This window comes from Streptopelia decaocto (genome assembly GCF_964273445.1).
Source record: "Streptopelia decaocto genome assembly, chromosome: 20".
Classification (NCBI taxonomy): Eukaryota; Metazoa; Chordata; class Aves; order Columbiformes; family Columbidae; genus Streptopelia; species Streptopelia decaocto.
The window spans coordinates 6987412-7002926 of NC_138675.1; the positions used below are offsets into that span (position 1 = coordinate 6987412).

General features: G+C 54.6%; 1 protein-coding gene across 1 annotated transcript in view; it reads right to left on the reverse strand.

The window, feature by feature from the left end:
• Positions 1–15515, reverse strand: part of MEGF6 (multiple EGF like domains 6) — a 63602-nt gene that overhangs the window by 29105 nt on the left and 18982 nt on the right. The gene's annotated exons all lie outside the window — the stretch shown is intronic.

Sequence of the window (15515 nt, forward strand, 5' to 3'; positions counted from 1 at the left end):
AGAAACTTGTCAAAGGCAATTTCAGGTTTCTGAGGCATAAGACTCCTTCATATGGCTATAATTAGAAATAATAGGGATGTTTGTGGATAGAGCTGCACAGTTCCTTAATTCCTGCCATTCGTGTGTGCACATACATACACGTACAGCACCTTCCAGACCGGAACGGATCAAACATCCCTGGTCAGAGGGAGGAACCAGATCGCATTCACACTCACAGCAAAAAAGCCAACCAGCAATTCCTTTTTCCGCGGAGAGGAAACCTCGGTAGCTGTGGTTCCGTTAGCGTTCCGATGCACTTTCTGCGCTGGTGCAGCACGCACAGCTATTCCCGCTGGCGCGGCAGGGCGAGCCGAGCCAAGCTGAGCAGCCGAGCAGCACCGTTCCATCAATGACTGTTACTAACGAGATAAAGAAACATGTTCTCACTGAATCGCGGCAGGGCGGTGCCCCGGCTGCGTCTCTGCAAGCCAGGGGTGCCCAAACCCGCTCCAGCCCCAGCGGTGCCCGGAGCGTCGCCCGACCCCACCCGCTCTGACCTCACCTGGTGGCACCACAGCCCTCCCGGGGACCCAAAGGGCCTTTTGGCCTTCATTTATTTTCTTTCCTCTCTCTTTTTTTTCTATAACATCTCTCTGGGCAGAGTTAGCTATTAACACACAGAACTGGCTCCACTCAGCTCAAGAACAGGAAAACTGGGGTTTGGGAAGTTCTCTTGGTCTGAATTTAAATGCCTATTCCACTGCTTCCCTTCAACTCCAATCTAAGCCACGGAGAGTTTACCATCCAAAAAAGTTAGCGATGTGTTGAATAAACTTCTTCCTTGCACCCCATTACTCATATTCAGTGATTACACATCTCCTCTCAACGTATCTCTTCTTCTCTCTCTGTATTTTTCACCCTCTAAATCTCTGTAATTACAGAGGGCTGAACCCACCCCCAGCCCCCCTCGTGCCACCTGCAGAGTCACCTTCACCACACACGGAACCGCCAGCTCCGGTTTTCCCTCTGGAGCCTCACTTATCTCCTGCTGCTCTAACAGATTCTCGGACACCCACTACACCGTGGTGTGACCACAATAAACCCTCCCACCCTTTGCACCCCGAAGGGAAGGCAGCAGGGTCACCCCCCAAGAAATCTGAGGCTTGTGTCTGTGGAAATAACACAGCTGCGCAATTTGCCAAACCAAATTCAAACCCCGGTACGAGTGCACGGGAGAAGAGGCACCTCTTGGGCGGATGCTCCACAAAGAGTTGGCGTTTTCTGGTGGGGACCAGTTGCTTGGGTTGGAGCGGGGCCAGCGGGCCCCCCCGCAGCGGCAGCTCCGACCTGCCCGGGCCTGCACGGGCTGGATTTGCCCAGGAACACAAACCGTGAAGCAGCAGGAGCTGCCTCCCGCGCCAGGACAGAGCATCACCCAGAAGGGTCACGTTGCCCTCGGCGCACGTCTTGGCAGAACAAAGACCCAAACATCCATGTGACGCTTTGCAAGATGCGGTTTGTGGCACGCCGGAGTTATTTTCCTATTGGAGAGCTGACAAAATCTGGTTGAAATTAATATGCCAAAGAAAGCAAATGAGAAGCATACCGGCTGCTCCTGCGAGAAGGGCAGCTGCCGCTGAGGAAGCCGGCGCCAGGCCAGGCCGGAGCACGCTGGAGCACGCCACGGCCGGGCTCTCCGCTGTGCCGGCACCATGGCGCAGCGCGTCCGGCCCAAAGCCACCGAGGGAGACACAAAAACCAAATGCAGCGAGAGCCTGGGGGGGACGTGGCTTGTTGGGCAGGGAAACTCTCCCCTGCTGCACTTGTGTCCTCACCCGCAAGGACACGGAGCTCACCCCAGAAACAGCTGATGCTCTCGTCAGCCTCTTCCCCAAACAGAAACAACCCATCGGTCCTCAGATACCGGCTACACGGACCAACAGGGGCGATGCTGCAACCGAATGCAGGAAAGTCGAACGCAGAGCAAAGCGGAGCAGAGGGTGCAGGAGGTGGCTGTGGTGAAGCGCACTGCCCGACCACGCACAGGTCCTTCGAGAAGAAATACGGCGATTTAGCTCCAACAAGAGCTCCGTGTCAGGGGAAAGAAGGTGGCAACAGCAGCTCTGCAAATTACCAAATATTTGGTCCAGAGGCAGTTTATCTCCTCTGAAAGGGTGAGGAGGAGGAGATGGATCCCAGCTGCCGAGCTTCGCTCTATCAGCCTACAGCGCGATGCCAGGCTCTAATCCCCGCGGCAATTAGCCTGGATTACAGAGCAGGGCTGCAGGGAAAAGGGTAATTAAAATCCATCAAGATGAGCATGTGTGGGATTTAGCAACTTTATCTTTCCGGTACCAGTTTGTTAAAGCTAATTCAGCAATTTTAAGAAGAGACCGGCAGGAGAGGAACCAGGCGAGCGGCACGCTGGATGGCCCAGGGGGGAAGCTCCTGGGTGGCACTAATGCTGCTGCCCTGTGCTACCACTTAGAAACTCGGTGCAGAACGGTGCTGGGATGTGTTAGAAGGAAAAACCCCAGGCACTATTTCACCTCTTGCACGTTCTGCACAGCACATGGCACAAACAACCTGGAGCCATCCGAGGGCCTGTTACTGCAGCTCCCCTTGCATCCCGTGCAGACAGGACCCGGCACTGCAGGGTCCAACGGCGCAAGGAAACCACAGCTGCCCAAAACGCCTCCACACCCTCCGTTTGCGTCTTATTGTAAAACATGCATTTGAAGGCTCTTAAAGAGCTCCCCAGAGTTATTTGGCCGCAGGCTCTGCTGGACAGCCAGGAGGCACCACCACGTCCCCACGTCCCTGTGCCATCCTCAGCAGCAGTGGTTTCCAATGGCGCTTTGGGAACGGACGCTTTGGTTTTACAAGTCTGACGAAGGGAAAGTGTATCAGGGAGCTATTTTGCCTCAGCCGCCCGCTTTGGCCTCGGCTCACCTTTCTTTGCCTTCAAGCGCAGCAGCTGGGAGCGTCGCCCAGCTCTCGTTTGTGCTCACGTTTGTCTCGGACGGTGCTGATAATGAGGTGTTACTCAGAGTGGAGCAGAGTGCACGTAAGAACAAGCAGGCAGCTCGCTCTCGACGTGCTGCTACACTCACCCCCTCCAACCTTCCCTTGCAGCTTTGTTTCACCCCACTTCTCTGTGCGGGTGCCGGGGGGGCAGCACACGTACCCGTGAGACGCACGTGGGATCGATGCCTGCGAACAGCGGCAAACCCAGACCTACAACTGGCAACGGCACCGACCGAGGGAAACGCAGGTGGCTGTTGAAGGAGCTAACGGAACCCACATCAGCACACTAAACTCGACCAGCTATGCTCTGTGCTGTTCGCTGACGTACTTCAGAGAATCACGCAGAGAATATCGAGGTACCAGGTCTACTTCACTGTGACGACTTAATGCAAGTCCCCAGCAGAGCACAATGATCTCTCCTGCAACGGTTACCTGCACAAGGACATAACCCATAGCGTTGCAATTAGCCTCCCTACACTCACCCAAGGACCCAGCAGAGCACTGTTTGTTTGCATTTTAAGGCACTCAAGACCTCAATGAAATGCACACCGCTATTACACAAAACGCCTCTTCATTCTCCATTCATACGGTAAATCTGCTGGTGGAGCGCGCTCACGGCAGCTCGTTGTGCTCACGTGGCTTTGGCAACTGGCTGATGGAAGAACCATCACGCACAGCCTGACCTGGCAAATACACCCGTGCAGGGGATCCTAAAAATCATACGGTCAGGAGACCATCAGCTGCTGCCTGTCAAACAGAAACTCCCACAGCGCAGGAAAAATCATCAACCAAACCCACAGCTTTTGGCTTGCAAACGGCCAGATATTCACCCTTTTCTGGAGATGAACAAAAGCGTGCTCCTGGCAAAGGATCCAGAGCTCCCACACGGTTCAATAGGTGTTCTGCTATCCACCCCAGTTCAGAGCACTCGGGAAAAACAGCCAAAATGCCGGGATGAAGGCGCTTTGCTTTTCCAGCTGAAGTTTTAAACCACATTCTTCCTGAACTGGAGAAAAACGCCTCAGCCTTGTATCCTGAGAGATCCCTCACCCGAGCGCCAGGCCGGAGCCGCGGGCGCGCGGGGAGCCGCGCGGCACCGGGGGCAGGTGACGCCGCGCTGGTGTTCCAGACACAAAGCTGGAGCTCAGGAGCTTGTCTTGGAGAAGTCGCATGAGCTAATGGAGTTGGACGGAGACACAAAACGCGATCCGAGTTTAAAACAAACGTCTGACCTAGAAATAACAAAACAGCAACTCGCCCCATTTCCAATGGTCTGGCACAATCACAAATGTAATGATACCACTTTTATAATTGACTGCTTGGGGCATTTATTTATTAGGATTATCTCATGATGAGATAATGCATTCCTTGACGTCTACATTACCCACAAGCATCCAAAGTCTTTAGTGAACTTCACATATTCTCCATTATTTCCTAAATCTTCAGGCAACCTCAAGCTTTACCTGCTGCTAAGTCAGCTGAGCACACAGGGAGGAAGAAACAGGTGTGTGTGTCCTCCCCCAACCTACACCTTGCTCAGCATCCCCTCCCACCACCACACTCAGGCGTGTTCAACAAAAGTATTGGAAAGCAACAAAAAAGCGTTTACTGTCTCATTGCAGTGCCGGACCCAGTGCCAATGTCATTAAAACAAAGTAAACCTGTCCACGATGATGACAGGGAAGAAATGCAGATTTTGCTCTTTACTGCCTGGGAGGTGGAACCACGGAGGTTCTGGTATGTTTGAATCTCCACCTGCTGTCAGCAGCCCTGGGCTGTCAATGCTCCCGACCTCCTGATGCACAGAGAGATGAGAAGATGCTGCGGTACCATCGACAGACGGTGCACCAGGAGCACAGAGCGACTCCAGCCCCTCCACCTGCGGGTGGCCGAGAACCACCTGCGCAGCAACGGGCTCGAGATGCCTTGGTTGGGAATTTGCTTCTGACCGACACTGCAAACTGAGAGCACTTCAGTGCGGAGAGGTGACCCGCGAGACGTGGGACTGCAGCTGCGCGGCACAGCCCGGCCATGGGACTGCAGCTGCCCGGCACAGCCCGGCCCCAGCCCGGCCATGGGACTGCAGCTGCCCGGCACAGCCCGGCCATGGGACTGCAGCCGCCCAGCACAGCCCGGCCATGGGACTGCGGCTGCCCGGCACAGCCCGGCCATGGGACTGCAGCCGCCCGGCACAGCCCGGCCATGGGACTGCGGCTGCCCGGCACAGCCCGGCCATGGGACTGCAGCTGCCCGGCACAGCCCGGCCATGGGACTGCAGCTGCCCGGCACAGCCCGGCCCCAGCCCGGCCATGGGACTGCAGCTGCCCGGCACAGCCCGGCCCCAGCCCGGCCACCGCGGCCAGCGGATCCCCCTCGCGCATCAAATGACACTGAGCAATACCGAGATGTATCTTTCGCAAGACTCCGCTGTGAAACGTTCATGCAACCCAGACAAACTCAGACTCAGAGAGAGAAAAACAGAGGTTTTTTCCATGATAAAACAGCATCATATTTCATTTATCACCCTGGATGGGCGTGAGAAGATCCTTTGGAACTTATCAGCATACCCTAACAAAATGCATACATTTGTTTTTTAAAGGAACATTGCACAGTAGCTATCTTGAACCAAACCACATAGCTGCATGGCAACCGGTGGAAAGAAACAAGAGTTTCTTTTCCCCTCTACCAGCGGCGACTTTTCAGGATTACAAATGCACCAGACTGCGCCTGTTGTAATGCAAAGTGACGATACAAGTACAGGTCACTGGTTTGTGACCGTAGCTCCTGCCAGCCCGGGATCCCTCCCGGCAGCTCGTTTCTCTCTCTCCACAGCAGCAGAACCTCTCAGGACCCCGCGATGTCCCCACCCGGTGACATACCTGCCCTCAGCTCGGCTCCGAACCCCGCCCGGCCCAGGTAACAGGGGTAGCAGCTCCTCCAGAGGAAGGGGTAGTGATTGCCAGCGGCCCCCGGGATGCCGCCCCAAAACCCGAAGCACCACAGCAGCCTCCACAAGTGCCCCCGCTCCCGTCCCATGCTGGGAAACCGACAGGCGTTCGGACCGAAAAAACCGCAACCCCGCAAATCGCGGAGTCCCGCAGCGAGCGGGAGCCGCAGCGGCGCCGGGAAACAAATAATCACTAAAAAAAAGGCAAAGAAGCCGAAAAGCCGAGGGAAGGGCGGGCGGGGAGCGGCTCTGCCCGCCCCGCAGGTAAAGCCCAGCCCGGAGCGCTCCCGCCCCCGGCCGGTCCCGCTCCCGCCCCCGACGCGGCGCGTCCCGCGGAGCGGGGCCGGGGGGGCCGGGGCTGAGCTGCGGCTGCTGCCGCCCCCGGGAGGGGAAGGAGGGAACGGGGCTCCGCTCCCCCCAGCTCGGGCTTGGGCACCGCTGGGCAGCGGGGGGCAAAGCGCCCGGGATGCTGCCGGGCGGACAGACGGACACACGGATCCTGCAGCAGCAGGACGCGGATGCTCCCGTGGGACACTCACGGGGAACGATGAGACTCTCAGAGGCGAAGGAGCTGCTGCCCGTCTGGCTGCACAGCCCCTGCGGACGCGGGCAAAGCTCGAGAAGAACCTTCACCGTAAATTACAGACGTGTATTTGCCCAAAATCTGCCTGGGAAGCAGCCAAAAGTGGTCAGCGACGCCAGGTGTCCCCGGCGCCCGCTGCTGCATCGCTCTGCCCAGGGAGCTCAGCCACGGGTGCTGGGGAGGCAGCGGGCAAGAGGAACCGGGCACCGAGCCCATCCCAGGCAACAGGAACCGGGCACCGAGCCCATCCCGGGCCAGGAACCGGGCACCGAGCCCATCCCGGGCCAGGAACCGGGCACCGAGCCCATCCCGGGCCAGAGGAACCGGGCACCGAGCCCATCCCGGGCCAGGAACCGGGCACCGAGCCCATCCCGGGCCAGAGGAACCGGGCACCGAGCCCATCCCGGGCCAGGGACCAGGGTGAGGGGCCAGTGCGGGGCCACGCGTGAGCTTGTGTGCGCAGGCTGGGAAAATCCAGCTCCTCAACAAAAAACCAAGGGCCCTGTGAGTGCTTAACTGGTATTGGAAAGAGAGCTCCCCCTTCAACCTTCACTGGGCTTTGCTTAAAATAGTTTAAAGAAAAAACTTCATCAACAAATTTAAGCTCAAATGAGGAACAGCCACTGCGCCCGCTCCAATGAAAACCACAGCGTTACCAGCTCCTGTAGGACAGAGCCTAGGATTCTATTTTACCTTTTTCATTAAACAAGTAAGAATAGCTTATTGGATTTTCCAGAGGCAAGCCCAAAAGCCTCATTTAACTTTCTGGAATGTTTTGAAACAATGTGCTCGCGGGGTTGAGCCGGGGGAGAGCCGGGCCTGCTACTTTGAGAGCTTTTAGCGGTATTATTTGGCTGTAGTAAAATTCCAAATTAAAACTTGTGGTTGAGGCAGCAATGGGGCTGCCAGATAGTGAGCTATAGGGGCCTATGGGGCTGCCAAATAGTGAGCCTTGGGGGGCTATGGGGCTGCCAAATAGTGAGCCTTGGGGGGCTATGGGGCTGCCAGATAGTGAGCCTTGGGGGACAATGGGGCTGCCAAATAGTGAGCCTTGGGGGACAATGGGGCTGCCAAATAGTGAGCCTTGGGGGGCGATGGGGCTGCCAAATAGTGAGCCTTGGGGGGCTATGGGGCTGCCAAATAGTGAGCCTTGGGGGGCTATGGGGCTGCCAAATAGTGAGCCTTGGGGGGCGATGGGGCTGCCAAATAGTGAGCCTTGGGGGGCTATGGGGCTGCCAAATAGTGAGCCTTGGGAGACAATGGGGCTGCCAAATAGTGAGCCTTGGGGGGCTATGGGGCTGCCAAATAGTGAGCTACAGGGGGCTATGGGGCTGCCAAATAGTGAGCCTTGGGGGGCGATGGGGCTGCCAAATAGTGAGCCTTGGGGGGCTATGGGGCTGCCAAATAGTGAGCCTTGGGGGGCTATGGGGCTGCCAAATAGTGAGCCTTGGGGGGCTATGGGGCTGCCAGATAGGGAGCCTTGGGGGGCTATGGGGCTGCCAAATAGTGAGCCTTGGGGGGCGATGGGGCTGCCAGATAGGGAGCCTTCTGGGGCTATGGGGCTGCCAGATAGTGAGCCTTGGGGGGGCAATGGGGCTGTCTGTGGTGTACATGATGTCTGTATGGTGTCCATGATGTCCCATGGTGTTCATGATGTCTGTATGGTGTCCATGATGTCCCATGGGGTCTATATGATGTCCCCAGGCATGGTGTCGCTGTGGTCACTGGCCATGATGTCCCATGGTGTCTCTATGGTGTCTCTATGGTGTCTATGGTGTCCCATGCTGTCTATATGGTGTCTATGATGTCCCATGGTGTCTCTATGATGTCTATATGGTGTCTCTATGATGTCTATGATATCCCATGGTGTCTCTATGATGTCTCTATGGTGTCTATGATATCCCATGGTGTCTCTATGGTGTCTATGCTATCCCATGGTCTCTCTATGATGTCTCTATGGTGTCTATGATTTCTCACGGTGTCTATACATTATCTATATGTCCCAGGCATGGTGTCCCTATGTCTCTGGCCGTGGTGGTGTTCGAGCGGTTCCTGGTGACCTGCAAACCACCCCATGGTGTGTCTATGGTGTCTCTATGGTGTCTCTATGGTTTCTATGCTATCCCATGGTCTCTCTATGGTGTCTCTATGGTGTCTATGATATCTCACGGTGTCTATACATTGTCTCTATGTCCCAGGCATGGTGTCCCTATGGTCTCTGGCCATGGTGGCGTTCGAGCGGTTCCTGGTGACCTGCAAACCGCCCCATGGTGTCTCTATGGTGTCTCTATGGTGGCGCCACGCGCCACTGCTTCAGCTCATCTTAATATTCACCCATTGCAATGGCCCACATGCTTCTCATTAATAGTTTAACAAAAATATCCGAGTCAAAAATTTGTCAGTTACTTTGTGGAAAGAAAACGTAACCTTTCTAAAAGATGCTGCTCATTTTGACAAGGGGGCTGCAGAGGGAAAAGCAGCGCAAAGCGCTGCTGCGCCACAGCTGCTCAACACGCAGCCTCTGCCTCTCAGGGGTGTCCCCGAGCCCCCGGGACATGCTCAGCATGGGGGAGAAGACACGGGGCAGCAGAGGGGCGGGAGGAGGGGACCGCACACAAGTTTCGCCTGCACTCCCCAAACCCGCGACGAGCCGCCTGCCCCGTGCCGTGGCTTTGCGGCGCGCCCCGGTGCCATCCTGCCACGAGCCACTTCTAAATCTACCAAATACTTCACCCATTTAAAAACAACACGCTGCCAGGCACTGTGAATGTTGAGCGCTGGCCCCGCTGGGTTCCTGGGGAACAGTCCCCCCAGCAGCGGCGCCGCAGCCCTTCGGATGGCGAGTGTTGACACTGGTTCTGTAAATGCTTCCAGCAGTGTTGACATGCAAAAATGAATGTTGCCACAGAACTATGAAAAATGGTTCAGGCCGACTTCCTCAGTTCAGTCATGTCAGTAAGACACTGTCTATATTAAATTAGCCTTGCCTGGAATGCAGATGAATCACAGCGAGCGCAGTTCCCCAATTGACTCCACAAGCACCGACCGAAGGGACCTTTCCACTGGTCCAGGACCTGGAATTTCCTCCTACCTGGGCCCAGGCAGCTCCAGCACGGAGCCCGTGCTGCTTCCCTGCAGAAATCAACGCCAGCACCGCCACGGCACTCAGCAAATTATGTGACAAACTTGTTCAAGCTCGTATTTTCTTAGACTGCTAAAAATAAAAAAGTAACGATGAGAGGCTCAGCCTTTTCCAAAGGGCTCTGTGGTATAACACGTGTATCAAAAGTCCATCAGGCTCGAACATAAACTGACTCCTGCTTATGTCATAAGTTATGCTTGGCCAGGTCTGAGCCAGCTCGAGCTTCCTTGTCACCTAATTTACTTCAGCTGATTAAGTACTAAGAGTTGGTCTGAGTACGGTAACACGTTACAATCAGCAGCGAATCGTTACTGCTTCCTATGGAATTAGCTGGGCGAGCACCAGCGTCCAGAGCGGTTCTTTAACCGGGGCCCGAGCTGCCCCCAGCCCGCAACCCTCACGGAATTTCATTCAGGCTCAGTCTCAGCATTAATAAATTCTCGTAAGAACTCAAACAACTTGCAGCTGACGATGTGGCACTTCACAGCTCAACACTGTGCTAAGTCCTGCAGTTAATCCGTCCCTGCACACACACGGGTCAACCAGCTTCGGTAAACATGAGTTCTAGAATCTTCATCCAAAAACCACCCAAGCCCTGAACCAAGTTTCTGCTGACACTTCACAAGGAGCTCCATCCGCTGCACGCTTGGCCGAGCTCCCGCTCTTCCAAAAGTGCGCGCCAGGGCCCCGGTTTTCTGCAAAACCCCCTACAGCAGGACAAGCAAGTGGAAGGTGACAGGTGACAGTGCCCCTGCTGAAACCTGCCCCTTTCCCTGGGACACAGCTGAAACCTGAGCTGGGGGTGAATGGACGTGGCTTTACCCAGCCCTGGGCAGGAAAAGCAGCAGCTGTCCCTGCATGGGACACCATAGAGACACCATGGGACATCATGGACACCATAGACACCATGGGACATCATAGACACCATGGGACATCATGGCCAGTGACCACAGCGACACCATGCCTGGGGACACCATATAGACCCCATGGGACATCATGGACACCATACAGACATCATAAACACCATGGGACATCATGGACACCATACAGACATCATGGACACCACAGACAGCCCCATTGCCCCCCAAGGCTCACTATCTGGCAGCCCCATTGCCCCCCAAGGCTCATTATTTGGCAGCCCCATAGTCCCCCAAAGCTCACTGTTTGGCAGCCCCATTGCCCCCCAGGGCTCACTATTTGAGCCCACTCACCGCTCTGGCCACCCCAGCAACAGGAAAGCTCACCCGCTCCCCAGGGCTCCCGTGCCACTCGGGGCTCCAAACACCTCACCCCATGTTCTGGAGCCCAGGCTGTCTCACTCGGCTTCATCGGACTTCGATCCAGGAAAGCGGAATATTTTCCAAACTGTAAACATCAATCAGTGCCTTTTGCCTTTTCCAAACCGCCCCGTCGGTACAAAACCAGATCTAATCCTATGCACTCTTCTTCACACGCGCATTAGCATTCAGGTACCAGGCGTCACCCCCCCAGTGCCACGACGGGGAGAAGGGGCACTGTGGGCACAGCTAATTACAAACCATTATATGCAAAGGGATTCACACTGTCTACCCTAAAAAAAACAAGGATTGTTTGTTTGCACCAAAATCCCGAAGCTCTTAATCATTGCGAAGCTGATCCTTGCCAGGGGAATGCGGGGAAACCGAAATATTTCAGCTTGGCTAAGATAAGGGCAGAGCTGTTTATTTCACACATCCCTGCGGTGGTGCAGAGCCAGGAAATACTTTTCAGTTATTTTCAACAAAACAAGACAAATGTACCAGATTGGCAAGAAAGTGACATTTTTCTGCAGAATTCTTTACTGTCCGGACCGATAGCCACAGAAATGACTCTTTCCCGGTTTGTCAGCAATCCTTGTTAATGATTCCAAATACTTTTGGCCCTCAGCTAAGCAAACCAGCGCTGAAAATATGTGAGAACTCCGTCACAAAATCATGCCCATCCTAAGCACTCAAGAGAATACCCTGTCGCACTACAAATATAACGTTGCACTACAAATATGATACCTGCATTTCAGGTTCCTGGGTGCAGGAGCCCAGCAAAGGCGCCTTTCTCCGCTATTGTGAATCCTGCAGCTGCAATATTCTCAAAAACAAACCAAAAAAGCCAAAGCCAAGCATGTCTTGCTCTTGGCTCTGATAAGCAAATAGCTGTTTGCATTTTTCCGCCTCCGGGCTCCAGGCGGCTCGAACGCAGCGCTTGCCCAGATGATGACGCCCCGGCCGGGGAATGTGCCCAGCACAGCAGCACAGGGTGAAGCCGCAGGAGCCGAAGCGGCCGCACGACGCGGGGCTGGCTCCGGGTACCCACCAACACCGACCCCAGCCTGTGCTCCCCCTTTACAAACACAAAATCTTGTCTTCTCTTCCACTTCGGTTTGAAAGCAGGAGATTTAAAGTGGGAGACAGGAAATGATGGGATGATGTGGACTCCAAAGGAGAAACCTCACCTCTTTCAAAGCAATAAAATAGACACCATCGACTTCAATAGGGCCAACATCTCACTATGAAAACTTAGAAACCCAGAAAAGTTTGGGCTGAAGGACCTTCCAAGCTCCCCCAGTCCAACCTGCCATGGAAGGGACATCTTCACAGCTCAGGTTGCGCAATGCCCGTCCAGCCTGGCCTGGGATAACCCAGGGATGGTTCACCCACCACCTCTCTGGGTACCAGGGACAGGCTCTCACCACGCTCAGGGCAACAATTTCCTCTTATGTCCAGCCCGAAGAAGTTCCCTTTAACCCAGGTCAGGCTTTCCTTCTCCAACTGTCACCTCCAGCTCTAAGCGTGCAGCAGAGAGGGAGCACGCTGGACGGCTGAACCAGAACCATGTGAGACAGCAGAGAGGCGAGGGGAGACCCGAGAGCATCTCCACCGCGCTGCCGGTGCCCGGCCCTACCTCAGCACGTCCTCCCGTCCCGCTGCCGGCGCCCGTCCCTACCTCGGCACGTCCTCCCGTCCCGCTGCCGGTGCCCGTCCCTACCTCGGCACGTCCTCCCGTCCCGCTGCCGGTGCCCGGCCCTACCTCGGCACGTCCTCCCGTCCCGCTGCCAGTGCCCGTCCCTACCTCGGCACGTCCTCCCGTCCCGCTGCCGGTGCCCGGCCCTACCTCGGCACGTCCTCCCGTCCCGCTCCAGCCGCCGTCCCGCCGCGCACGAGCAGCGGAAGCTGCCCGGGGTGTTGTGGCACCGCGCCTGGCAGCCGCCGTTCCCCACCGCGCACTCAGCCACGTCTGCAACAGAGAGGGGGCAGCTCAGGACGCCGCACAGGGGCCAAACCGTCTGCTGTTGTTACATGTTGGCTTCCTGGTGTTGACTTCCCAGCACCAGCAAAAACATCAACCAGTGCAAAACGAGCCCCCTCGTTACACGCTCAGACACTTCAGATGTCACTGCCCAAAAGATTCCCAGCCTGGGGGGTCACTGGCACTCACACGGATAGGAATACATTCATTATATATCCACTCACATGGATAAGAATACATTCATTATATATCCACTCACATGGATAAGAATACATTCATTATATATCCACTCACATGGATAAGAATATATTCATTATATATCCACTCACATGGATACGAACACATTCATTCACGATGCCCATCTTGTTGGTGAGAATGAGAAGACAAGATTTTGTTGTGTTAAAAATCTGCCGGTTTAGAAGTTTTACTTTCTTGTCTTAAATCAGTGGGGAGAACTATTACACCTTTCACTGCGATTTCTCTGAATAAACATACACAAATTACCTGAATAACATTAATACAGAGAAGCCTAAACTAAAAGGTTGAAAAAATTTAAAATATCCACATAATACACATTTTCTAGTAACTTTTGTAAGTCAAGTCCGACCAAGTCACATTAGCCTACCAAGACCAGAGATCTCTCTCCCCCTGGGGCTGTGGGACAGACCGTTAGGGAACACAGAGCACCTTTCTCAAATTACCTTTTAAATAGGGTGATTGACTAATCACCAGGTGAGAACAGAGGAATCCCCACCCCTAACCTTGTTTCCTGTTAGCTCTGTAGCTTTGCTGGGATGCAGCCCAAGTCTGGTATATTTGAAGGGCTTTTATTGCTATCAGTTTTTAACCACAGCTTTTATACAAAGTTCTCTTTAATCTTTGAAACGGACGCGATCTCGGCAGCCTCCCCGTAAGCCCCGAGCTTCCCCAGAAGGACACAGCGCGAGCTGGAGTTATTTTTGCCTCCACGTTTTGTAAAAATAAGCGTTGTGGTTGGGCTCTGCAAACACCACTTTGGTTTCTTAGAGCCCGTACTTATCAAAGCATTATGGAACTTCCTTCCTCCCCGCCTGAAGCGCAGGATCCATAAATAAAACGGAGGGCCCTCATCCCCCGACTCACCACCAGCTCCGGCATCCCCGCTGGCTGTCTATATTATTTTTACAAGACAATCTTGGGGAAGAAAAGAGTGCAAAGTTGCGTGTGGCTCAACGGCACGGTATGAAATGACCACAAACAGCCTGGCTGGAGCTTGGAAACGCAACGGCAGGTGCACAATCACCCATAAATGTTTGGGGTTGTGATATAAGTTGCTGGAGAGGTGATGGGGACAGGACCGCATGGGATCATTCTGCTTACTCGGATGCAGTTTCCGTGTCCAGGTCACTCCTATAGTTATTATCACCTGGGAATCGTAACTTGCCACCTGCATTGGATGATTTCTCAAGGCAAAAAGTCAATGTCAAGAACCGGAGCTCGGCAGCGAGCGGCCGTCGTTTCAGGCTCTGCCGTTGCGGTTGTGGCACCGGAGCAGAGGACGTGCACCCGGCTGCCCTGCGGACCCTTGAAACCAAGTGTGGGTCGCCTCGATCGCCGCCACAGGCTCCACCTACGCTTGATTTCCAAGGTCACGCACAGCGGACGTCGCGGAGCTCTGGTCCCCGCAAGAGGCTCCTTCCCGTCCTCCAGCGCATTCGCACATCACTGAAGTACCGTGGAAATGCAAATACATTCATTGGGAAACTTCTTGCCCGATTTCTGTTAAAACTTGATTTCAATTAATCTGTAAAATACATGATTGCTTTCTATTTTTTAAGAAAGACTTAGGAACAGGTAATATTGTACTGAACTTTCATGCATATAACAGATTTTTCCAGATAATCTGTGCTCATTTGAAACTCACTCATCTTCAGATAATTCACATCCCTGCGAAATTAAAGGCAGGCAGGAATCAGAGGCTGATTAGAGAAAAGGTAGCATTGTGGTCGTTTATATCCACCCTTGTTCTCTTCAGCGATTGTCTGCCTGTGCCGAGCACCGAAAATACCTGCAAGGGTCCTATGACAAAGTCACCACCGACTCGTACAATCCTTCCCAGCTACAGCCTGACCTTCCAACACTCAAAGAAACCCCTGACACCTGAAGTGGCAGGGCTGCCATATGAAAAGGAATATATAACTTATTTTTTTCTTTAAATCCATCCACATCTTTAAGCAGCTTTGCAGAGGAATACTTCGGCTTTTTACAGCAGTTCAATCACACCCAACTAATGGCCGTGTTTCTTGTCAAACTGAATTCAAACCCTTTGGAAGAATTCCATAGTGCTACTTTAGGCTCGCACCTGTGCAGGAGCGGTTTCAAATCTGCCCTCAGTCCCCAGCTGAGTCCAAATCCCTCCCAGCATCAGGGGGCAGCGACTCAGCCCCCCCCGCGTCCCTGCAGCGACTCAGCCCCCCCCGCGTCCCTGCAGCGACTCAGCCCCCCCGCGCCCCTGCAGCGACTCAGCCCCCCCCGCGTCCCTGCAGCGACTCAGCCCCCCCGCGTCCCTGCAGCGGCTCAGCCCCCCCCGCGTCCCT